General features: G+C 41.2%; 1 protein-coding gene across 2 annotated transcripts in view; it reads right to left on the bottom strand.

The window, feature by feature from the left end:
• Positions 1 to 24,861, bottom strand: part of CDC42 (cell division cycle 42) — a 48,457-nt gene extending 23,596 nt beyond the window's left edge. Inside the window, exon 1 of one of the 2 annotated variants that reach the window (XM_004741241.3) lies at positions 24,751 to 24,861. The gene's annotated coding sequence lies outside the window, so the exon portion shown is untranslated. The remainder of the gene's footprint in view (positions 1 to 24,750) is intronic. The other variant, XM_004741240.3, reaches the window with a different exon arrangement.
• Between the last annotated feature and the right edge of the window lie 276 nt (positions 24,862 to 25,137).

Genomic DNA, 25,137 nt, shown 5'->3' with positions numbered 1-25,137 from the left:
GTGTTTTCATTTGTAAAACAGAACTAATTACATCAACACCCTGCACGGCTGTTATAAAGATTAAATAAAAAGACCTCACAGCTCATAGCACATATCCAATATACAAAAATTCATCTACCAAGTGTGCTAGTTAAATCGATCCTATTTCACATCATATTTTCATCCTGTGGGTCAAAACTTAAACTGGTGGATTATTACCGAATCAAAACTTTTCACAGTTTGCACATAATAGGTATACCAAAAATGTAAGTTAAAATGAACCGAATATATTTGCTATTTAGCTAATGACGCACACACAAAAATAAATGAAACAAGAAATCCACCCAAATATTTCTTCCCCTGAAGACTTCTGAACTTTTCTTTTGTTATTTCCTGTAACTTATTTCTGTATTTTACAGAGTAGTTCCTAAAAATAAGTTACCTAACAGGTGTTAACAAAATAATTTATTATGAAAATACAGCCAATCACTACTGTTAAATGACTAATTATTTAAATGTTTTTAGTCTATAAATCATCACTACCTACATGTTTGAATTCAGCCTCTAAATCAGTAATTCCAAAATTATCAGACAACCAGAATTACCTGGAATGGGTTTATTAACAATTCAGATTCCTAGATCCTCACCCCAAATCTTAAATCAGAACTCAACACTCCTGGGGCACCAGGGTGGTTCAGTGGGTTAAAGCCTCTGCCTTCAGCTCAGGTCTTAATCCCAGGGTCTTGGGATGGAGCCCCCTGCATTGGGCTCTATGCTCAGCAGGGAGCATGCTTCCTCCTCTCTCTGCCTGCCACTCCGCCTACTTGTGATCTCTGTCAAATAAATAAATAAAATCTTTAAAAAAGAAAAAAAAAAACTCAACACTCCCTACATAATCCTAATGTACAGTGAAGCTTGAGAACTACTACTTCACATGATAGCAAGACAAGGAATACCAGCAACATGAGAACATTTTAGATCATCTAGAAGTGAACTTCTAAAAGTAGAATCAAAATTACCTACATGAATTAGGGGTATCAACAAGGCATTTTACATATTTAGTAAGGAAAAACTCATGTTAGATACTGAGAGCGCATGAATCAAGATACTTCAGAGCTGCTTCAATTACTGGCTTAACCTAATAGTGTTCTCAACTAATAATAATAGGAGCAAATACTTAAATAGTTCTTACTATGTGCTATATACTGTTCTAAACATATTACACACTTTTGTACATTTTGCAGGTAAGAAAAGTGTGAAGCTCGGTAAAGTTAAGTCGGCCAAGATTACTCAACCAGTTAATGGCAGAACTGGAATTTAAATCCAAGTGGTATGACTGCCAAGCCCCTGCTCTAAACACTATACTAGTCACTACCTCTCCTGAGAAGTGACAGTGATTAAAACAAACATGATTACTGCAAATGGAGTGGCAAGTATATACCTATGACAGCTGCCAGCACTGGGAAGAGGGAGAGAGAGGAGGAAGCAACAAACAGAAGCTAAGTTCATTTCCTATTTATTTCTTCACCCTGTAGACAACTACTAGTTTTTATTGGGAGACGAGAACAGGAATTAGTAAGACAGGGTTTGCTCTTCCCCTTTCTATATTCCCATAAATCTTCCATTTCTTTGTCTTCCTGACCTAAACTCAGCAATGTGTCAGAAACTGGTTTTGGGTCCCCTGCTAAAAGCATTGGTTCAAGAGTCAGACTGGGTCTACCACTCTAGCTATATGACCTTAATCAAGTTACTTGTCTGTGACTGTTTTCCCTTCTCTAAAAATGAAAATAGTTAAGACCTTCTTCATAAACTATGTTGATTAATACATGTAAAGAATTTAGAACAGTGCCAGGCATACAGTAAATGCTTACTAAATGTTAGCTATTACTCCTGAATAATTAAAGGCACTTTTAAGCCAATATAAATTTTTAAAATACCAACAATTCCAACCCACTTAGAAAAGAACACGTAGGGGCGCCTGGGTGGCTCAGTGGGTTAAGCCTCTGCCTTCAGCTCAGGTCGTGATCCCAGGGGCCTGGGATGGAGTCCCGCATTGGGCTCTCTGCTCAGCAGGGAGCCTGCTTCTCCTCATCTCTCTCTCTGTCTCTCTGCCTATTTGTGATCTCTCTCTCTGTCAAATAAATAAAATCTTTAAAAAAAAAAAAAAAGAAAGAAAAGAAAAGAACACGTAAATTTTTTTATTTCCAAAATATAGTACTCATTGTTCTTATTACAAATGTAGTAAATTTAGCTGCAACTACAAAGTGGTCAAGCCACAATTTAATTAAGACAATTCTACCAAAAATTTGACATGTATTAAGAAGTCACCAGACGAGCCACAGATGGGGAAGGAGCAGGCAACCAGGGAAAAGACTGTGGCTTTGCAATACATAAAACGCCAGCTTCAGCAACATGGAAGTAACTAGGACAGACATGTCTGTGTCCTATGTTAGCTTCCTTTTCAAAACATGTCCAATCACTACAGCAGCAAAGAAGCTATGTAGTACCAATTACCATTTTGCTATCTAGAGCATCTAGAAAAGTTATTTTACATCAATAACTAAACACTCTTTAATACTGAAGTTCAGTTATACCAGCACTTAGAACTGGGGCTGGGCAACTTTTAGCATAAAAAGTGATTCTGCCAATCACAAGCAAAATAAATTATGAAATAAGGAGTATCTACCATATTCCTTCCCAGTACCCACCATTCCACCACAGAGCCACAATAAAACCTCTATCTCTTAGGTTCTTAAATGCTTGAGAAGTCCAATTACCTGTTGAGAATATCAGAACTCAGCCCTTTTAAGTTTTCTAGAGTCCTGGAGCTCTAAATTTGAAGTCATGGAACCCTCTCTGTAGTATCATTATTACTGGCTAGCTGCCCACTAAACTCCACCAGACAATCCAGTCCCTAGGGAAAAGATCTGTATGGGGAAAAAGGAGGCTTCCTAGCTACAGATGCCCCATGCCCAGTGGTTCATTCTAGGCACATACCATAAACAGTGCATGAAAAGATTTGAAGATTAAGTTTTGCTAATAACAAGCATCTTTTGCAAAAGATGTATTTCTCAATTAGATTATAAAACTCGTGTCAAATATTAACAGTAAACAAACTGAATGAAAAGCAAGTTTAAAAAAGTAGAAAAGAAAAATAAACATATAAATAAACAAATAAAGCAAGTAAAATTTTTGGCACTTTCACTGTAGTAAATATAAGTTTTTGGTCTTTCTCCTGAGTTCCTGGTACAGAGCTACTAAAATCCCTGGAATTTCCAAAAGACAGGAGTGTAGTGTCTTTTGTCTTTCATAATGCCCCTTCCTTCACAGAAGAGTTTATGCTAAAGTAACTTAGGGTGACAGTACGATGGGGCCCCCAACAGTTTCAGGAAGGGACTGCTCACCAGAAAGATCGAGTGATTAAAGGGCTGGAACTTTACCAACCTCAGCAAGGGGCACTGGGAAGCCCACTGGAGACTGAGCTCCGTGAAAACTCCTGAACAGAGATCTAGAACAAGTTGGTGAACACAAGCATGTGGAGGAGTGTGCCATGCAGAGGAAGGACAAAGTAGCTTTGTGCCCTACCCCCTCCCCACACCTTGTCTATACATCTCTTCCGTTTGACTACTGAGTTTTTCCTTAACAATAAATGAGTAAATGTATTTCGAGTTCTGTGAGTCATTTTAGTGAACTGTCAAACCTGAGGGGGTTCAGGGGAACAGGCTAGGCAAAAGGCCAGACAGAGTGAGCACCCCATTTACAACTGGTGCCTGAAATGGAAGCAGTCTTGTGGGATAAGCTCTTAAAACCATGGAGTCTATACTCACTCTTAGAGTCAGTGTCAGAATTGAAGAGACATAAGTGGTATCAGAAAAAAAAGACAGTTTTCACACCAAGGTGAAATACACCAAAAATAATACTGTTTTCATCCTAAATATATTTCACCCTGAAGTAACCCATTTCATACCGAAGATACAGGAAAGAAGAGGCACTACACAAATCAAGACAATAGTGATCCTGAACTTCACAAGCCTTCCTTACCTATCCAATGGTGTGGCTGCAGGATTAGACAAAACAAATAAAATCAGCATCACCCGTCTCTCCTCAATCAAATCAGTCATGTCAGAGAGTATATTATATAACCTTTTGCTGTAAATTATAGTAGCACATGCAAAGCGTAATATTTTAAACATTTGCCCATGTGACTGTTAAGTAACCCAAAACAAAGTACTCAAACTACAGAGATGTATCCCATGCATTCACATGTATACAGGTCTTCTAACACATCATCTTGTTTGGTTTTCCTATTATACCTCCATTATAATTACCTTCCTCCCCCAAAACAAACAATATACTATAAAAGGAATATTTCTAACTTTGAAATAAATGTTAAGCTTCAAACAAAATTTAAGAGAGGTCAATTATGAGTTCACCCGATATTACATAAAGGAACCAAAATAAATAATAAGAACTTTTTTTTAGAATTGAAATACCCTCTCATGAACTAACTTAATCCCATCATTTTGCAGTTAGTCTGGCCTAAAAGCAAAGGGCTTATCCCAAAGCCAGATTGTTAACACCCAGGTATCTTGATACTCTTTTCCAACTCTTCAGACTTCAAGCAAATAAAGAACAAACCACATAAACATCATTCTTTTCCAACTTTATAATTTGTTTTCAGAGTCCTCAGTAAACAGCAAATAATCTTAGAAATCTTTGGCATGCATTCAAAAAGCCAAAGCAATACAGCTACTGCTCCAAGTGATTTGCCCTAATTAAAATACAAAAGAAGCTTAATATGATCAAGTTTGCCTTAGTTTTCAATAGTAAGCATATCCACTCCAATTTGGAAAATAAAATTAGAATTTTGTAAAATATTTTTCAATTACTAAAAAGCAGACAACCCTGTGTTGGTAAAGATAGTCCCCCACCTCCCCCACTCCCACCTGGGGGGTCCCTTAGGTCCCTTACACATCTGGCTGGGCATACTAAGAAATGCAAGGTCCTGACCACCCCACCCAGGCCATGCTGTATGGGTTATGTTCGCAGCGAACGATCTTGAAGAATATAGTAATGTCTCCCTCTAGGACAAAGAGCAGTGTTACTTCCTGCTTGCCATTAAACAGTGGGTTCCCCAAGCTCAACTTGAGCTCCTAAGCTGTGACACAAACCCACTGCATCTCCCCATGGAAGTCTTAGGGGCAAAGAGAAGCAATACAGACACTGATCTGCTGCTGGCTGTGCATTTAGTAATTAAATTCTTTGCCTCTGACCCAGAAGTCTCATGTCTTTAGCCAGCATCCATAGAACAATACCAGGCTAATCTATTAGCTTTAAGGAGAGTAAAATAAAATCCCAAACCTATTTACTTGATTGAACTTTGTGAGACATCATCATTTTGTTGTGAATGTTAAGTTTTGTATGTAAATAATAAAGCTTAGTTTCTTATACTAACTACCAGATACATGGTTTTAAATATGTTATTCATTACTTAAATTTTTTCTTTATAGAAAATCCTCTGGAAATAATCTTAAAGTTTTCTTTCTACACCTCTCCTCCACACTCCCAAGCCAGCTAGCACATCTTCTCTAGAAATTGGTTATTTTAGTTTGCTTATGTTTCCATCTTCTAGGTGTCTATTTTAACAGGAAGAAATTAGTGAAGGCCAGAATCCTATCATCAGGAAAGGGGGTGAGCATATAAAAATGACAGAAATTATGTATTATTGTTTTGCTTTAAGGTAGTAAAGCTAATAAAATTTTTAACTTAAAAAAAACCTTATTTTGTTCTCTCCTATCCTTGAAAAGCTGTGAATAAATTATTTTGCCCCCAAACTCCACTTAATCACTCCTAGCATTAAGTCATTACAGAAATTTAAAGGACAAAGTCTTCATGGTACATGTCCAAAAGCCCTGTTGCTTTTCTCATGTTGATTTTCGAAAAAAGACTGGTAGATATTTTACCAAAAAAAGGTCAAAAAAAAATCAAGAGAAGTAGACCCAGTCAGAATATAAGTGATAACAGCACTACTACAGCTTTTCACTGCTATAAGATACTGGGGCTTCTCCTCTAAATGTACTTTTCAGATGCTGCATAAAACAAAAGTACCTTTGGGTTTCTGACAAATACATAGCATCTCGAGTTCTTTGAGCAAACGTCTCTCACAGAATGGCTGCAAAACTCCCAGTTATCTCCAGCTGCCGATTAAATGCATCAGTATAGGGGCACCTGTATGGCTCCACTGGTTAAGCATCCAACTCTTGATTTTGGCGCAGATCATGATCTCATCAGATCTGAGCGTGGAACCTGCTTGGGATTCTTGCTCTCCCTTTCCCTCTGCTCCACCTCCTACCACCCTCCCGCCCTCCCCCTCCACCACCGCTTCCCTATACATGCACACTCCCTCAAAAAAAAAATTTTTTTTTAAAAAGGCATTAATAAATGCAGAGTGTCAGATGGCAAATATTAACCACTCATTAAAGCAATTATTCAAATTCCTCCATTTTCTGCCACTTGTGAAAGAAACTGATACATGTGAAATTACAAACTACATTAAGAGAGAAGGGTTCTATGGGTCCTGGGGTAGACAAAACTGAAGCAGCACTCATAAAGATCTTGAGTCTACATGGGAAAAGATGATGTCTTCAGTGCTAGAAGTTTGCTGTGTCAGCTTCATTTATGAAAATGACTTCATTCTAAAATGTCTGATCCAGTAAGAACTCAAGTCCTTATTTTTATGATAAAGTTGAGTTTGCCTCAAATTGGCAAAAACCAAGGGATACTAGCCAGAGTCATCATTTTATATTATACTTGTGACCCAAAAAAAAAAAAGCTTAAAAATTCAAGTAGTAAAGATTTAAATAAGATCATTTTTAAGGGGCGCCTAGGTGGCTCAGTGGGTTAAAGCCTCTGCCTTCAGCTCGGGTCATGATACCAGGGCCCTGGCATCGAGCCCCACATCAGGCTTTCTGCTCAGCAGGGAACCTGCTTCCTCCTCTCTCTCTGCCTACTTGCAATCTCTGTCAAATAAATAAATAAAATCTTAAAAAAAAAAGATAATTTTTAAATTTAACATTTCCAGGGCACCTGGGTGGCTCAGTCGTTAAGCGTCTGCCTCCGGCTCAGCTCATTATCCCAGGGTCCTGGGATCAAGCCCCACATCGGGCTCTGTTCGGCAGGAAGCCTGTTTCTCCCTCTCCTACACCCCCTGCTTGTGTTCCCTCTCTCCCTGTGTCTCTCTCTGTCAAATAAATAAATAAAATATTTTAAAATTAATTAATTAGTTGATTGATTAATTTAACATTTCCAAAAAATTTGGTATAACTGAAGAGTATATAATAATGTATAAGAATATTATTTAATTAGAAGAAAACTTTTTCCTCAAAATATTCAAGACCTGTAAATTAGGGAGGAGAGGAGAGGGACATCCAAAATATATTCTCCAACAAGACAAACAGCGTCAACAGATGAAACTATAGGAGTTACTCCATAGATCATACATTTACAAGACAGTATGTGCTTAACAGTGAGAAAGCCTCTGGGTGTGTTCTCTGTAACAAGAACCACTTCACAGTGTAAACAGGTACTAGTAGTATTGTGTTCAAATTACAATTCCAGGAGGAAAGGCACAACTTGACAAAAAAAATTTTTTTAGATCCTAAGGTCATGTGCAATAATACCAACAAACTTTTTTTTTTTTAAGATTATTTATTTATTTATTTGACAGACAGAGATCACAAGTAGGCAGAGAGGCAGGCAAAGAGAGAGAGAGGAGGAAGCAGGCTCCCGGCTGAACAGAGAGCCCGATGTGGGGCTCGATCCCAGGACCCTGGGATCATGACCTGAGCCGAAGGCAGAGGCTTTTAACCCACTGAGCCACCCAGACGTCCCACCAACAAACTTTTGATAACAGTCTTGATCTACTTTTCCACATAGAAGGGGACTTATGCACTTAACCATCTAATAAGTACCATCATTATCCTATACCTAGCCTTATCCCTCCTGTGCCTGGAACAAAGTTCAGGTCTCCTTAGAGCAACAACCCTAAGTGGAGTAGCCAGAAAATAAACAAGTAAGTTAACACCTACACCACTCTGTAACATTACTGACACCCTCATATGCAATTTTTCCACTCTGGTCTCTTAATTAAGGGCAGTATCCTTCTATACTCTTGAGAAAAGGCAAGGAGATATTAAACATATTCAAAGTTCCCCTTAGTTTCATGAAAAAGAACAGATAACTATAGGCGCCCGACTGACTCAGTCAGTAGAGTATGAGACTCTTGGTATCAAGGATGTGGAGTTTAAGCCCCACATTGGGTGTAGAGATTACTTAAAATCAAAATCTTTAAAAAACAACAACAACAGGGCGCCTGGGTGGCTCAGTGGGTTAAGCTGCTGCCTTCGGCTCAGGTCATGATCTCAGGGTCCTGGGATCAAGTCCCGCATCAGGCTCTCTGCTCAGCAGGGGGCCTGCTTCCCTTCCTCTCTCTCTGCCTGCCTCTCTGCCTACTTGTGACCTCTCTCTGTCAAATGAATAAATAAAATGCTTAAAAAAAAAAAAAAAAGAACAGATAACTAAAGACACCAGCATTTTTGCTTATCCCAAATCTCAAATCTGAATTTGCCACAGCTCTGAGGTCTAGACAGAGAGAAAGAACAGGGAAAAAACAGGACCAAAATTGTTCCACCAGATTCCAGGCATCTTATTCTGCCCTTCCAATCAACTGCTGACTGCCTGGTACTATTTGAATTATCCAATATGGTGTGTACTTGTTTCAAAGTCTAAGCCTTTATTCACATCATCTCTCTAAACCCTGGATGTCAGGCCTTACAACTCCTCCTATTTCTATTCTAGCTTTCCACCCCCAATTCCCACCTTTTCTGAGACACCTTCGCTAACTATTACAGCTATCAAAAACTGCCCTGCCCCAATTCTCTGAACCCCCATAGCAAGACCCTTCTTAGTCCTTAGATCTCATTTCATACCCCTCTCCCCTTCGCTTCCCATGCTCTAACTACATATGGGCTTCTTTCTATTCCTCCAATATGCCTTGTCCGTCCTGCAGGTTATCATTGATACTTGCTGGTACTGGTCCCCTGCTCTGAAAGCTGCTGACTTCTTTGGATCTCGGCTCAAATCATCCTCTTCTCAGAAAAGCCTCCCCTGAGCACATTATCCCCAGTAATATCCAGCTTCTGCCCTCCTTACTTCTCTCATATTACCCTGTTTATTTCCTTTACAGTATGGTCATAATCTATAATTATCTTGTTTATTATACTGCAATAAAGGAGACATAAAAAATAAGGAAATCTCTATAAAGGCAGGGCCTCTGCTGTGTTGCCAGAAAACAGTTCAATACTGAACACACAACAGGCCCTTGCTGAACCAATGACTCACAAAACTCCGTACTTGATCATGCTAGTTTTTTTCACGTGTCTATTCTAATAGATTTTAAGCTCCGAAAAACTAGGCTTGCACTTCCCAAGGGACCTAATGCAGTACTGACTTTATATTAAGGAGAAATTTTTTTTAATTAAATTCAAAATAAAAAACTTTTTAAAAACCTTGCTGACTGAAGTTAATAACATGAAAAAAGCACGGGATTTCTGAAGAGAAGCAAATATGGGTTCAAATCTTAGCTCCATTTCAACGTTCAAGTTCCATTTCAAGTTACTTCACTTCTACACCTTAAATTTCTCATGTAGGCAGTAACATCTAACTTATAAAACCGCCATAAAGAGAAACAATGTATATAAAGCAACTAAATAGATCACTTGGCACAGAATAAACACCTAATATGCCATTCTCATCCCCAACTAAATTTGCAAAACCAAAATGGCCCTACAATAAAGATCAGAACTACAATTGTTCAATGAAATCATCGAAACACTATAAATAAGAGGAAATTCAGAAAAATCCTCACTTCTACTTGACAGGCTTATTTGCTAAATTAATCCTTTCTAAAATCCTCACACTCTGATCTTGAAGAGCAGTTTAAACTAAATGTCATGTTCGTAGTGAGAGGATTCAGAGTGTTACAGAAAGGGTTGTAATCCAACTCTATTTTAAGAAGAGATAAACTAACAAAACTCTACAAGTATTTACTGTAGAATAATGTGCTCAAGGAAGACAATCTAAGAGTAGTAATCAAGCACAGAGGCTTTCAAGTCAGCAGCCCTGAACTCATATCCTCTTCTTGTGCAACTTTGGGCAAGCTAGTCAACCCCTCTAAGGGGTGCCTGGATGGCTCAGTCAGTTGAGCGTCTGCCTTCACTCAGGTCATGATACTGGGGTTCCAGGACTGAGCCCCATATCAGGCTCTCTGCTCTGCAGGGAGTCTGCTTCTCCCTCTGCCCCTCACCCCTCTCCTCTGCTCTCTCTCTCTCAAATAAACATTAAATTAATTTAGTTAATTAAATTAAATCTTTAAAAAGACTGTTTCTCGGGGCGCCTGGGTGGCTCAGTGGGTTAAAGCCTCTGCCTTCGGCTCAGGTCATGATCCCAGGGTCCTGGGATCGAGCCCCGCATCGGGCTCTCTGCTCCGCAGGGAGCCTGCTTCCTCCTCTCTCTCTCTGCCTGCCTCTCTGCCTACTTGTGATCTCTCTGTCAAATAAATAAATAAAATCTTTAAAAAAAAAAAAAATAAGACTGTTTCTCTATCCATAAGATAAATAGTATTAACATCACAGGCTGTAAGAATTAACTGGGTTACTCTTCTGTACAGCACTTTACACTCAAATATGAACTCTTTTTTATCATCATAAAGCAACCCAAATAACCAATCAATTTAGAATCTGATTATCTAGACAATCTTGTATAGGGGATTGTGTTTATACTACATCTAAAATCTGGTTTTAGATTAGGACATAATACACAAGGCAAATTTCTGCTTTCAAAACAAGAGAAAAATAAGAAACAAGGCTTCCCCATCTGGGCCAACACCTACCAAAAAAAAAATTTTTTTTTTTAAGATTTTATTGTTTATTTGACAGAGAGAGAGATCACAAGCAGGCAGGGAGGCAGGCAGAGAGAGGAGGAAGCAGGCTCTCCACAGAGCAGAGAGCCCGATGCGGGGCTCGATCCCAGGACCCCGAGATCATGACCTGAGCCGAAGGCAGCGGCTTAACCCACTGAGCCACCCAGGCGCCCAACACCTACCAAAATTTAACATGTACATTCTATGACCAGTAACTCCACTTCTCCAAGTATGCAAAGAGGTAAGCATAGGGATGTTTACCACAGCCTTGCTTACAGGAACAAAAACAGGAGACTACCTACGTGTAAACTAACAAGAGAATGGTACGTTATATCACAAAGAAATATTACACAACTATTAAAAAGAATGAGCCACAGTGCCTGATATAGACAAAACTGTGCCCCCCCCCAATTTTTGTTGTTGAAGTTCTAACCCCCAGTACCTCAGAATACGACTGACAGTATTTGGAGACAGAGCCTTTAAAGAAGTAATTAAGGTAAAAAATGAGGTCATACTGGTGGGCCCTAACCCAGTATGGCTGGTGTGCTTATAAAGAGATTAGCACACAGACAAAGAGGGAAGACCAGATGAAGACACTAAACGTGTCAGCTACCTACAGCCAAGAAAGAAGTCCTCAAAGGACCTCTGGGGGGTCAGTTAAAGAACAAGACCCAAGGGGTGCCTGGGTGGCTCAGCGGGTTAAAAGCCTCTGCCTTCAGCTCAGGTCATGCACGGTCTCAGGGTTCTGGGATCGAGCCCCGCATCAGGCTCTCTGCTCAGTAGGGAGCCTGCTTACCCTCTGTCTCTTCCTGCCTCTCTGCCTACTTGTGATATCTCTCTCTGTCAAATAAATAAATAAAACATTTTTTTAAAAAATGAAAGAAAGAACGACCAATACCCTAGCACCTAACAGATCTTATCCAATCAGGACACAAGTTGGGACTTAGAGCATGTTACAATAGGCTTCTGTTCTTCCAAGAAACAGCTCTATTAACTGTTAAGTCAGCAAGACATTTAAGCGCTTGTTATAGCACTACACTGGGTAAGACAGAAACCCTGCCTTTAAAGGCCTTCAAAACATTTAAATAATTTACTGAATGCCTACTCTGTGCCAAACACTATGCTAAATAGCTTTACACACATCATATATCACATCATGTATTTTACTGGTTATAAGCATTACAGAGGAACACAGCTATAGCAGTATGACTGCTACAAAATTACACTATAAACTACAAGTGCCACAGATTTTCAAGTGAGTAATGATAAATATGGGAGAGTGGTCTAGAAGAATGTAAGAATAAATCTCTTGCTAAATGGAGTATGGGCAGAAAGAGTACAAGCAGTGCCAACGTGCAAAGTGGAAGAAACAAAAAAACTGGGGAAGTCCAAGTCATACAGACTCTGAAAACTAAGCAGAGGAGTTTTCATTTAACCCGGGTGGGAAATTCATGAAGAACACCTTTGTTTTAGACAATCAATCCCGTACCTGTATTCCAAGGTGGACGGCCAAAGGTAACCAGATAAAGCAAAAGAACTCAGCTAAGAAACTACTTTAATAATGAAGGATCTGCATGAGGGGAGAAGCATGGAAAACGAGTAGAAATAGTTGATGGGTTTGGGACTGGAAGATGGGTTTAAGGAGATGGCAAATTATGAGGAAGTTTTTTAGTTTAGGAAATTAGAGGACTGGTTTATACCACAAATGGAGAAGTTAGAAGAAGAAACCTTACTGTCAGGCTGTCTGTTCTTAAAGCCCTCTTGTAAGAAAACACATAATAGCCTTTTCACAATCAGTACACAGTAATTTGGTCCTAAGTCTATCAAGGATGAAATCATGTGCCAGCCTGTATCAGAAATCCCACATACAAGCATACACTGGCTGCAAAAAATAAGTCACTCTATTATCAAGGCAACAACACACACTATAAAATGAATGACAAAATGAGAATCTTTCTCTCAAGAAATCACCAAATGAGATGCCAACTACAAAACTGACCATGACTTCCTTTGTTACATCTGATGTGGCAGAGTTACCTTCATTCAGATTCTCAGACAATCTGTCTTATAAACCACAAGCCGCACTTTAAAAGAACAATAATACCAAGACTCTAAATCAAAAAAGTCTACCAATTTTGATGTAGATTTATTGTTAATGGGGTGAACTTCGACAGACGCATTCAACCATATACTTCAAGGCATAGTCTGACAAACATTAGGCACCGCTGTAACATCCGCACCAAAATCCAGGACGGAGCAGGGCTCCTGGCATGAGCGCAGGCATTTCAGTTTGGTTGTACAGAAGATTAAGTGTATTTTATCCACTCTCAGCATGAGAAATAAAAACAACAAAGAGAGAGTTGCGAATACTCTGAAAAATAACCAGTATAAGTTGGCAACAAATCTGCCTTTTCAAGAGCACTTGAAACCAAAAGCAACACCATCAAAGCACAAACTTCTATTTTAACCATCAACTACTTCTATGGTTAATATACACATACACCGTATCTTGGAAAACTAAGCTACTAAAACAATACTCCAAACGCATTACGAAATACACTTGCTTCATGTTCATTTTTAAAGATTTCCTATAAACTTAAGCACAGTAGTACTTGTTGCGGATTGAAAGTGGTTACAATTGCTCCCTCTAGAATGTTCTTGCCTGGAAAGCTCATTTAGTCATCCCCACAGGTCTCTGCTTGAAAGTCATTTTGGAGAACTCCTTATTTTTTAAGATTTTATTTATTTGGGGGCGCCCGGGTGACTCGGTTAAGCGGCTGCCTTCGGCTCGGGTCATGATTCCAGGGTCCTGGGATCGAGCCCCACATCGGGCTCCCTGCTCAGCAGAGCCTGCTTCTCTCTCTCTCCCTCTCCCTCTCTCCCTCTCCCTGCCGCTCTGCTTACTTGTGCTATCACTCTAGCTCTCTGTCAAATAAACAAATATAATATTAAAAAAAAAAAAGATTTTATTTGACAGAGAACACAAGGAGGGGGAGGGGGCAAGGGAGCAGCAGGATCTTGGCTCATGCCTCTGGTGGGGCATGACCCCAGGATCATGACCTGAGGCAAAATCAGATGCTTAAGCCACTGAGACACCCAGGTACCCCTTGTCTATCTTATTTCAAATTGCAACCCAAGTTATACCAAACTCTGAAGCATTCCACTGCACCCGACCACCAGCTCCCCCACAATTATCCTCCCCTTCATTTTTTTTTTTTCCAAACAAGAATGTCCAACTCACACATTATGACGTAAATCATGAGGGCACAATTTTGTTTGGACCTATTTTATTCACTGCTTTATCCCCAATCCCTGAACAGTGACTGATAGAGCAGGCACTCAAAGAATTGTTGAATCCATAAATTTAATAAGATACTATGGGTGAGCAATGCAGCAGATCAAAAAACTTGTTCTTTGTACTCAGAATATCCCCCTTTAATGGGTCCTCTAGGCTCCTAAACCCTTTTCTGTTACTATCTGGATAAAGAACCAAAAACAAAGAAAAATTTAGTTGCTATCCTTCTGAAGAGAAAACTTTTTTTTTTTTTTTTTAAGATTTTCTTTCTTTATTTGGCAGAGAGAGCACGTGAGCACAAGTAGGGAGAGCGGCAGGCGGAGGGAGGGAGAAGCAGGCTTCCCACTGAGCAGGGAGCCCACATACTGGATCCCAGGACCCACAGATCACAACCTGAGCCAAAGGCAGCCACTTAACCAACTGAGCCACCCAGGTGCCCTAGAAAACCCATATTCCCAAGGCATAAGTCAAGTCCACAACCTGAACTAGCTGAAGTAGTTAACACAAAGTGTCTGAAGGCACCCAGTATTATTTCCAGGGAATGCCATGTCCTGTTCCAAGAATGCCTAATTCTACCAACTTTTAAACTAGAAAACAAACAAACAAAAAATTCCTAAAAAAGCAGCATCCCTAAGAATTATGTATATCACATTGTGACTGCAACTGTAGCACAGTAAAATAGTTAATGTACATCTTACACTCAGTAGTTTTAGATAACAAAAATGTCCAGTCTAATTTTGGAACAATTCACTTACATTTAAATTAATTGAAAGTGTGGGGCACCTGGGTTGGCTCAGCAGGTTAAGCCTCTGCCTTCAGCTCAGGTCATGATCTCAGGGTCCTGGGATCAAGCCCCATATTGGGCTCCCTGCTCAGCAGAGATAATAAACTAAATAATTAATAAATAAATAAATAAACTGTAAGTATATAATGAACTTAAGGAATCACAAGACTGCCAAAAAAATTATGTCCATAATTTAGGTCTTCATAAAAATCTTTACTACTGATTAGTTCTATTTTAAAAGCTGTTTCTATGTATTGTTTCTTTTTTTAGATAGATTTTTACTTTTTTAATATTTGTAAAGAATCATCTCATTTTCGGGGCACCTGGGTGGCTCAGTGGGTTAAGCCGCTGCCTTCGGCTCAGGCCGTGATCTCAGGGTCCTGGGATCGAGTTCCGCGTCGGGCTCTCTGCTCAGCGGGGAGCCTGCTTCCTTCTCTCTCTCTGCCTGCCTCTCTGACTACTTGTGATCTCTCTCTGTCAAATAAATAAATAAAATATTTTAAAAATAAATAAATAAATAAATAAATAAGAATCATCTCATTTTCATATTAAAAATAGAGACTGAGGGGCGCCTGGGTGGCTCAGTGAGTTAAGCCTCCGCCTTAGGCTCAGGTCAAGATCCCAGGGTCCTGGGATGGAGCCCCACATCCGGCTCTCTGCTCAGTAGGGAGCCTGCTTCCCCCTCTCTCTCTGCCTGCCTCTCTGCCTACTTGTGATCTCTCTCTGTCAAATAAATAAATAAAATATTTTAAAAATTTAATTAAAAATAAATAGATAGATAAATAAAAGAGAGACTGAAATCAAGAAAGAAAGATTTGTATTTTATAGGAGCAAAAATGATACTAATTTCTCCAAATGAAAGTAGCAAAGGTAAAGAATCTGGTTTCAACAGAAAACAAACTTTTTTTTAAAAGATTTTATTTATTTGGCAGAGAGAGAGAGATCACAATTAGGCAGAGAGACAGGCAGAGAGAGAGGGGGAAGCAGGCTCCCCACCAAGCCAAGAGCCCATTGCGGGGCTCAATCCCAGAACCCTAAGATCATGACCAGGGCCGAAGGCAGAGGCTTAACCCACTGAGCCACCCAGGCACCCAGAAAACAAACTTTTTCCTCTTTAACACATGTCACATCCAGGACATGAATTAATTTTGCCCCTGAAGAAAATGTACTCAATTACTAAAAACATAGTAATTTTTTTTTAAGAAAGAAGACAGCCAACCTAAGTACCTAACCCTTACGTGGACATGTAAAGTTCTATCTAGCTACATCTTTCCCCTCTCTCCCATTTCTGGGGTGACTAGCAACACAGTTTTAAGTGAAATGATTTTTCTTGACTCTGATTTAACTAGAGCCAAGGACAAGTTTTTAGGAAAATACACCTTCACTCCCACATAATAGATATAACCCGGGAGAAAAAAGAAAACATTCATCTAAAAGATAGGATCCCAGGTAGGGGTTTTTCTTGGGGGCAGGGATGGGCAGCATATGTGAAAAGGGAGAGAAAGCGAAAGAAATGCCAAACAGTAAAATACAAAGACTTTGCAGATTATTGTACAAACTCCTAAAAAAACTTAACTTCTCACATATGTGAACAATTTTTTTTTAAAAAGTCAGAGAGAAAGTCTTCGAACCATAAATAAAATAGTTATGAATTCCAGGACTTTCAGGGGGCACCTGGGTAGCCCAGACAGTTAGGCCTCTGCTTTCAGCTCAGACGGAGCCCCACATCAAGCTCCCTGCTTGGCCAGGAGCAGGCTTCTCCCTCTCTCTCTGCCCCTCCCGCTGCTCATGCTCTCTGTCTCAGTTCCTCTCTCTCAAATAAATAAAATCTTTTAAAAAATAAAAGTTATGAATTCTATGACTTTCAGAATATTAAAATGTTGGCTTGAAACTACTGCAAGCTTTTCAGAATATTGGACAACAGTCAAATACAGTTAAGTAGGATCACTGATCCAAGAAGAGAAGAAACTGGAGATCATGACCCCCGTTTCAGAGTATTCCCTCGCAGCCATTGGACAATCACTTCCCCAGTTCCTAATACTGGTCCGCTTCTCCCTTCCAATACCTTGCCCCAATTTTAAGTTGAGATGGAGCTACTTGCCCAGAGACCCCCCCAAGATGTGTTTTAAATATAACATACTCCGTTCAATCCCAAGAATGCAACACCTCTTGAGTGGGGCTTCATACACACCAAGAACAGATCATCCATGGCCTCTGCTGAAGTTTCTACCATTCATGTGTCTCAGGAACTTGAGAAAACTGTTCCCATTTTTCTATCCACAGCAAGCATTGTTTGGCCACACCAACAGTCCCTGAATCTAATGGAAATTAATAAACTACCAGATACCACATCTCCCAGTCCATTTTCTCAAAATGGGGTGAGGGGATGTCCATCAAACAAGTTTCCAGGAATTTCCAAGATGGGGCTATAGTAACTACAGTTTCCTACTTGATGCCACTCTCCTGGAAATATCCCTCAGGTATTCCAAAACACACTAGAAAAACACAGGTATTACTCTTAAAATTAAAATTATCCCCTACCCCCATTTCTACTGGTTTATGAACTCTCAGAATCATCTAACATTCCCTTTGGCCCTGTGGTGACCAGAGCAAAAAATAATATGACCTAAAATAGTCAAACATTTCCATAGCTTATATTTTGTAATATTTATTCTACTTGGACACTTTCTTAAATACATGAGGGCATTAGATATTGATTTAAACCCTAGTACTCCAGTATGCACAGGAACTATTCTTTTTTTTTCTTAGTTATCTGCTAAATGAAAATCTACATTCTAAAATCTAACAGTCTAAGGCATCTGGGTGGCTCAGTCAACTGAACGTTGGAACTCTTCATTTTGGTTCAGGTCATGATCTCAGGGCAGTGAGACTGAGCTCTCCATCAGGCTCCATGCTCAGCATGGATTCTGCTGGAGAGCCCCTCGCTCCTCCTCTGCCGCTGCCCCTCCCCCCGGGGTCACGTGCATGCTCTCTCCATAAAAAAATATATATAATCTACTACTTTATTTAAAACCTGTTAATCTCGGGGTGCCTGGGTGGCTCAGTGGGTTAAAGCCTCTGCCTTTGGCTCAGGTCATGATCCCAGGGTCCTGGGATCAAGCCCCACATTGGGCTCTCTGCTCAGCAGGGAGCCTGCTTCCTCCTCTCTCTGCCTGCCTCTCTGCCTACTTGTAATCCCTGTCTGTCAAATAAATAAATAAAATCTTAAAAAAAATAATAATAATAATAATAAAACCTGTTAATCTCAAATTCCAAAATAAATATATAGTTTTCTGGGAATCAGTGATATATAGATGGTTTAAATCCACTTCAAAAGATTATAAAATTAAACTCCTCTCAAGCAGCATTCAGTTAGTAAATACTACAGTGAGGCTGTATAATAAAAATCCCACAAATACCAACAATTACTTGTTAAGAAAGTTTATTGAATTACTTCCCATTCCTCTTCATCTGCTTTTTTGAAAGACTTTATTTACTAGAGCATGAGAGAGAGAGAGAGATCGTGGGGAGTGGGGAGGGGAAGCAGGCTCCCTGGAACCATGGGGCCACAACCTGAGCCACCCAGGCGCCCCAGCTCTTCATCTGCTTTTAAACAGATTTCGAAGCAAACCAAAATTACAAATACCCTCAAACTGCTTATCAACAAAACAAATGGATTTTGCTGAAACCTCACGTATGCTTTCTTCTATGAGAAATTTTCTCATACTCCTTAACAAGAACTAACACAGTCTTCTTGTATTCTACCTCCCAGTTCTCCCCCTGGTTTCATTTTCTCTTCATTTGGTCTGTTCTCGATCTCTTCTGCTCCCATAAGGAGCAGCAAACAGTGATAATCTTTTTACCTGAAAAGGATGGCTGTGCCTTAATATCCAACACTAGATGGCTTCATACTGCCACCTGAAGCAGAATGGACACAGATGCACCTGAGACACTGGTCCCAGCTCTCCTGGGGTCTCAACTTGTCCAGCCAGCCAAGAGGAGCCTCATCCATTCACTTCAGTGTGGCATTATGAATAATTTTCTATGTATGCCTTGATTTGAAAAGGATTAGGAAACACTTCTCTAAAGCATATACTACACAAGAATAGTACTGGGGGATTTCTCCTACACCAAACAGTTTAAGAAAAAGTTATTAGAAAAAAAAATTCAATCTAGTCCTTTAAAGAAAAGGATGGTAGCTAAATAGGACTAAATTTTAGTTATTAGTATTTTCCCTTGGGATTAGAAATATGGTTAATTTCAAGAAAGAGAACAGAAAATATTTGTTACATTTCACCAGCTAAACTCGAGCTTTGTAGCCCACCTGTTTTCATAACCAACTATTAAAGGAATCATCCTGATCATATGCTCTTCCAAACAATGCTTTCAATAAAACATCATTTGAGTTCAAATGTGTAACTCATATTCTAAACTAGAACTTATGATTACTTAGTACTAAGCGGGCAAAGGTACTTTTAACAACTTTACACTCCTCACAGTGAGCACAGACATGAGGCGATTCTACACAACAGGTAAGACACTGTAACTCACTTTTTTTTTTTTAAAGATTTTATTTATTTGTCAGAGGGGGAGGGGAGAGAGCACAAGCAGGAGGAGCGGCAGGCAGACAGATAGCAAGCTCCTCGCTGAGCAAGGAGCCCCCACGTGGAACTTGATCCAGGGACCTCAGGATCACAACCCAACCCAAAGGCAGATGCTCAACCAACTGAGCCACCCAGGCCCCTATAACTCACTTCTTTACAAGCCAAACCAGTTTCGCCTACTCTCAGGTTAGGATCCTTGCAATAAATTCTGGTACACTGCCTAAAAGAAAGCAGTTCATACTTAAGTAGGAGGAAAAATAAAAATAAAAATAAAGTCCCCAACGCTGTTTCTGAAATCCCTTAAGACATCCTGCTAGCAGTCCTAAAGAGGATGCTTCAAACTTTAACGTGCATAAAAATCATGTGGGTATCTTGTTAAAATGCAGATCCTGATTCAGTGGGACTGGGATGGATCTCCAAGGAGATCTTGTGTTGCTGGTCCACAGTCCACACACTGTATTTGACTTTACAACCTCGTTTATGTAACCCTGGTTAAGAGAGTGGACAAAAACTTAAGGCAGGCAACAATCTCCACTTCATTTAATAATTTTTATGGTTTCATGACATTAATCTGGGGGATGGTGGTTACTAAACTTTTGATTTGGGGGAAAACCCAGCTTCTCACACATGAGGGCCTGAGAGAGGCTGCAGTAATCAAAGAACACACACCTAGTATGTCCCAGGGAATTGTCTTAAGTACTCCACACAGATTAACTGATCTGACTCTCAAAACAACACTGTCAGATCGGGACTACTGCTGCCCCTGTTTTACTGAAGGTAAACCTAAGTCACGAAGACATTACTCAAACTGCACATAGATAATATATGGTAGGATTTGAATCCAGGCAGTCTGGTTCTAGAGTCTACACCTTTAATTATGATACCAGCAGTAGAGCTCCCAAGACAGCAAAATTAAGATGGCAAACCAAAATGGCTTACTTTTGGAGAACATGAGGCAGGAGTTAAAGAACTGAGTGGGCAACAGAGGTGACAGAAGACCAATCATTGGTGAATCCCAGGACTTAACAATACAGTTTTTTCCTGTATTAGAAACTACTGTGGACTTCAGCATAATAGCTAAGTATTTCAGAAATATTCTCTACAGTATTTTTTGGTAATGTTTTATTTTTCTGGGAGAGAGCACGCACTCAAGTGGGAGAGAGAAGGGATAGAAAGAAACAAAATCTGAAGCAGACTACGCATTGACCGTAGGGCCCCCTGTGCAGCTCAATCTCACCACCCTGATACCTTGACCTGAGACAAAATCGAGTCAGATGCTTAACAAACTGAGCCACCCAGGCGTCCCTACAATATTTTTTTAAAAGAAGGAAAACACCTGGTTTCAGGGGTCCTTGGCTGGCTCAATCAGTACAGCATGCAGCTCTTGATTTTGGAGTTGTGAGTTCGAGCCCCACACTGGGTGTAGACATTACTTAAAAATAAAATCCTGAGAAAATTAAAAAATTAAAAACAAAAGACACCTGGTTTAACCTCATGCAATAAGCATTCTAAGACCAATGTCCCAGGGGCAACTAGTTAAGAAAGAGTTTTAACATCCAGGAATTTCACAGCAGCAGCAGCAAACATAACTGAAATAACAAGTAATGAAAATTGCTTTAGCAAAAATATTTTGGACTAAAAGGATGAGTAACTGAAAGCAGAAACTGGTAAGGGACAAAGCCTAGCATGACCAGAAATGTGATACTGTTAAGCAGAGTGAAGTAAGTGGCAAAAATAAGCAGCTAAAGCAAACAAAGAGAAGAAAAAAGCAAACATCAAAGTCTAAATAATTTTTAGGAGAATAAGAACGGGTCATCAGAAAAACTTTCTAAGCGATGGTGAACAGTCCAGACAGTACAGCTGTGGAAGGCACTGGACTAAACAGAGGGCTAACATCAAGCAGAGTAGATTAGTAATCCTCACTTCAAGGAGCCTCCATATGGATATGGCTGACCAAGCACAAGTCTCAGGAAACACAGTAAACACGCCTATGGAATATGCAGAAAGAAAATGTTAACCCTCAGACACCATTAAATTCATTCATTTGACAAACATTTCTTGAGGCCTACTATGTATCAGGCACTATTCTAGGTGCTAGAGATACAGGGGTGTCCATGGCAGGTCAAAGTCCTGCTCTCATATCACTTACATCCCGGTGGGGGACACTAACAGATTTGAAAGAGAACACTGAATAAGACACTATCATAAAAGCCTAGAATGAAGTCCTCTGATATAGGAGGATACATGAAAGAACTATTTATGGGACATAAGTTAACAAAATAGTAATCCCTCCTTCCCCTGCAGAGGAAGCCCTTACAGACTGACGTGTTCCTTATCCTCTCAGAAAGACCCCCAAAACACTAAAGAAATACATCTAAAATGTATCTGTAAATAAAAGGACAATCTGACTTTTACTCCCAGGAATGCCTATAAATACTACTTCTAGAAAGGCAGAATAAACTGTACTTCAAACTTTTCTAAATGTGACACTCTTGAATCAAAACATTTTATTAGGGGCGCCTGGGTGGCTCAGTGGGTTAAAACATCTGCCTTCAGCTCGGGTCATGATCCCAGGGTCCTGGGATCGAGCCTGGCGGGGGACCTGCTTCTCCCTCTCTCTCTGCCTGCCTCTCTGCCTACTTGTGATCTCTCTCTCTATTGAATAAATAATTTAAAAAAAAAAAACATTTTATTAGTGTAACCATCTTAAAAATAACCTAGAAATGTTTTTCTAATAAACCATAAAGTTCTAAGCAGAAAAAGTATCTGAATAAAGGAAAACCAATCTTGAAATTACAGAAAATGTCAAGATTCGGTCTTGTTGGGTTTTGGTTTTTTTTTTTTTTTCCTTGACAGAGACAGAGAGTCACAAGTAAGCAGAGAGGCAGGCAGAGAGAGAGTGGGAAGCAGGCTTCCTGCTGATCCCAGGACCCTGAGACCATGATCTGAGCCAAATGCAGAGGCTTAACCCACTGAGCCACCCAGGTGCCCCAGTTGCAATGGTCTTGTTGGGCTTTAAGAATTTCACAGATGTTTAAGCCCTAACCTCCACTACTCTAACATCGGTCTTAGACTCCCGAAAAACTAAGTTTAACTGAATACACATTTTGGTCAGAAACACTTTAAATGGATGTGATACCTCCCAGGTCTTGAAGAAATGACTAGAAAACCGCTCATTTTTAGTGGAACTATCCATCCCTTTCCTTGCCTCAGTTTAAATATTGTAAGTTTAAACATTCTGCTATATTTTAAAAGGAATGATGCAAATTGGTGTATGTATATTTAAACGTCTTTAATGTAGAAGTCTCAAGAAATAATGCAACAGGAAGTGTTTTAAAACAAAATACCACATTATGACAGATGTATTTCAGAAGATCCAAGCCCAATACCTATCCAATCATCTACAACACCTACACAACACAGAAAAGTTGATTTAAACCTACTTTAAAGTGTTTCTTAACAAGCCATGTTCTATCTACACACAAGAGAAACAATGGGAAAGTACTTGTTCCAACATGAACTACCCTTATTACAATACCATTACACAATGGGCTCTCATTTGCTTTACAATGCTAACATTTTTCTGTGCTATATCCCCAGAATCAATGAAGGATATACAACTGGGGATGTACCTAATATTCTGAGGAACAAATACTGTGATCCAAAAGTCTGAAAATAGATACTGATGTGTTTTTGGTTAAAAATCCCAAATTCGTTTTTAATTACAAAATTAAATTGTCTAGCAAACAAAGGTAAAGTGTAAAACTGATTGTCTTTCCACCACACCCTTGCCACAAAAAGCGCACGTGAGCCAACTTAGGTCTGTACTGTGCATCGCTAAGTCATAAGGGAGAAGTTAAAACAGTCTGGAAAAGTCATTTTGGACCAAAGAAATTCTCCCACAAATCACTTCATTCAACTGCAAAGGGATCTTTCAAGTTACTGCCTACACAAGTGGCTGTAGATGTTGTCTTACGCTATACTCCCGGGCACAAGCTAATCTTGAGATTTTAAACCTTCTTTCTAGATGCCTTTGAGACAGCCAAAAGATTTCAAAGGATCGTCTATGAACACGATGCGCTGGGAAGCAGGCAGGATGTGCCACTGAGTGCCCGAGGCTGCAAAACGCTGTCTTCATTCGGTTGAGTCCCTGACTTGTAGGAGTTAAAACTCTCACCCCTTATACTGCGATGACGTAATCCTCCACACTGCATTTCTCTTGGACTTAAAGGGGAGGAAAAAAACAAATGAACAAAGAAAATTTCACCCTTATAAGAGGAATTAAGCAAGCGGCAGAACGACAGTTTCGAGAGGTGGTTAGGTAACTCCCTGAAAGGGAAGCTTCAGCTGAATAAGCAGGGAGAACTGGAGAAGCAAACGGAAATGGTGCTAGAAACTCAATCTAAGGGCCGGAATAAGAGCCTGGAGAAACAGAGACCCGGCCCACCCGACCGGGCGCCGCCGGGCGAGGAGGGAAGCGCGTCGCAGGCACAGCCCAGGGCAGTACGCGAGCCGCCCCCTCCCCGGACGCCACTTCCCCGCGGCGCTGGCGATTCCGCTCCCCTCCCCCAGCCCGCCTCAAAATGTCCGCGGCGGCGCCGGGAGAAGCAGGAAGTCCAAGCCGGGGCGCAGGGGGCAGACCCGGCCCGGGAGCCCGAGCCACCCGCGAGCGGCTCCGCGGCCCCCGCCCTCCGCGCCCCGGCCCGTCGCCCGTCCTCGGAGCCTGCTGGGCCGGGCCGAGGGGGAGAGGGCCCCAGACCGCCGGGATGGGTGTGACCCCTTCCTTCCGCCGCTGTCCGGTGACAGCCCGTCCCTGACCGCGCCCTCAGGCCGGCACCCTGCGCTCGGGCCGCGCACCTCTCGGCGGCCGAGCGCCCCCGCCTGCCCCGCCGCCACCCTCTCCCCTCCGCTCCCCGACAGAACCCGGACCTGTGCTCGCCCGGACGGCGCCGCGCGAGCCGGGCACCCCTCCCCGCGCCCCGCGCTCCCAGGGTTCCCGGGATCCCAGAGGCGGGGAGTCCCCGCGGACGGGGAGACGGCGCGGGCCGCGCGGCGGGGACGGGACGATGGGGGACCCGCTCCCGCGGGGAGCCTCGGGCCCCGCACTCACCTCAGCTTCTCCGCCGGGGCGTTGGCAGCACTGCGCGGGGTCTCCTCGGCTGCCGGACAGGGGCACGCGCCTGACGTCAGCACGCAGGGGACGCAGGGTTGGGTGCCCGCGGAAGAGGGCGGGGCCCGGAGGCGAGTCCAGGCAGAGCGGTTGGAGGCGGGGCCTGAGTTCATTCCCTCCCCCCACGCCCGGGTCTGGCCCGTTACCGCGCACGCGCCGACCAGCAAGGCTCGCTAGTTCGCTACTAAGCTCCGCCCCTCTTTCTCCGACGGTTATGTTTGTAATGATGCTACAAACTATCATTTGCAGAGCGCTGCCACTAACAATGCTTTTGTTCCTTTCAGCCTTGTGAAGCAAAATATTATCATCCCTATTTTGCAAAAAAAG

Source organism: Mustela putorius, unplaced genomic scaffold (assembly GCF_011764305.1).
Source record: "Mustela putorius furo isolate JIRA1106 unplaced genomic scaffold, ASM1176430v1.1 tig00003853_pilon_pilon_pilon, whole genome shotgun sequence".
Classification (NCBI taxonomy): Eukaryota; Metazoa; Chordata; class Mammalia; order Carnivora; family Mustelidae; genus Mustela; species Mustela putorius.
This window is presented reverse-complemented; position numbering and strand designations above follow the sequence as displayed.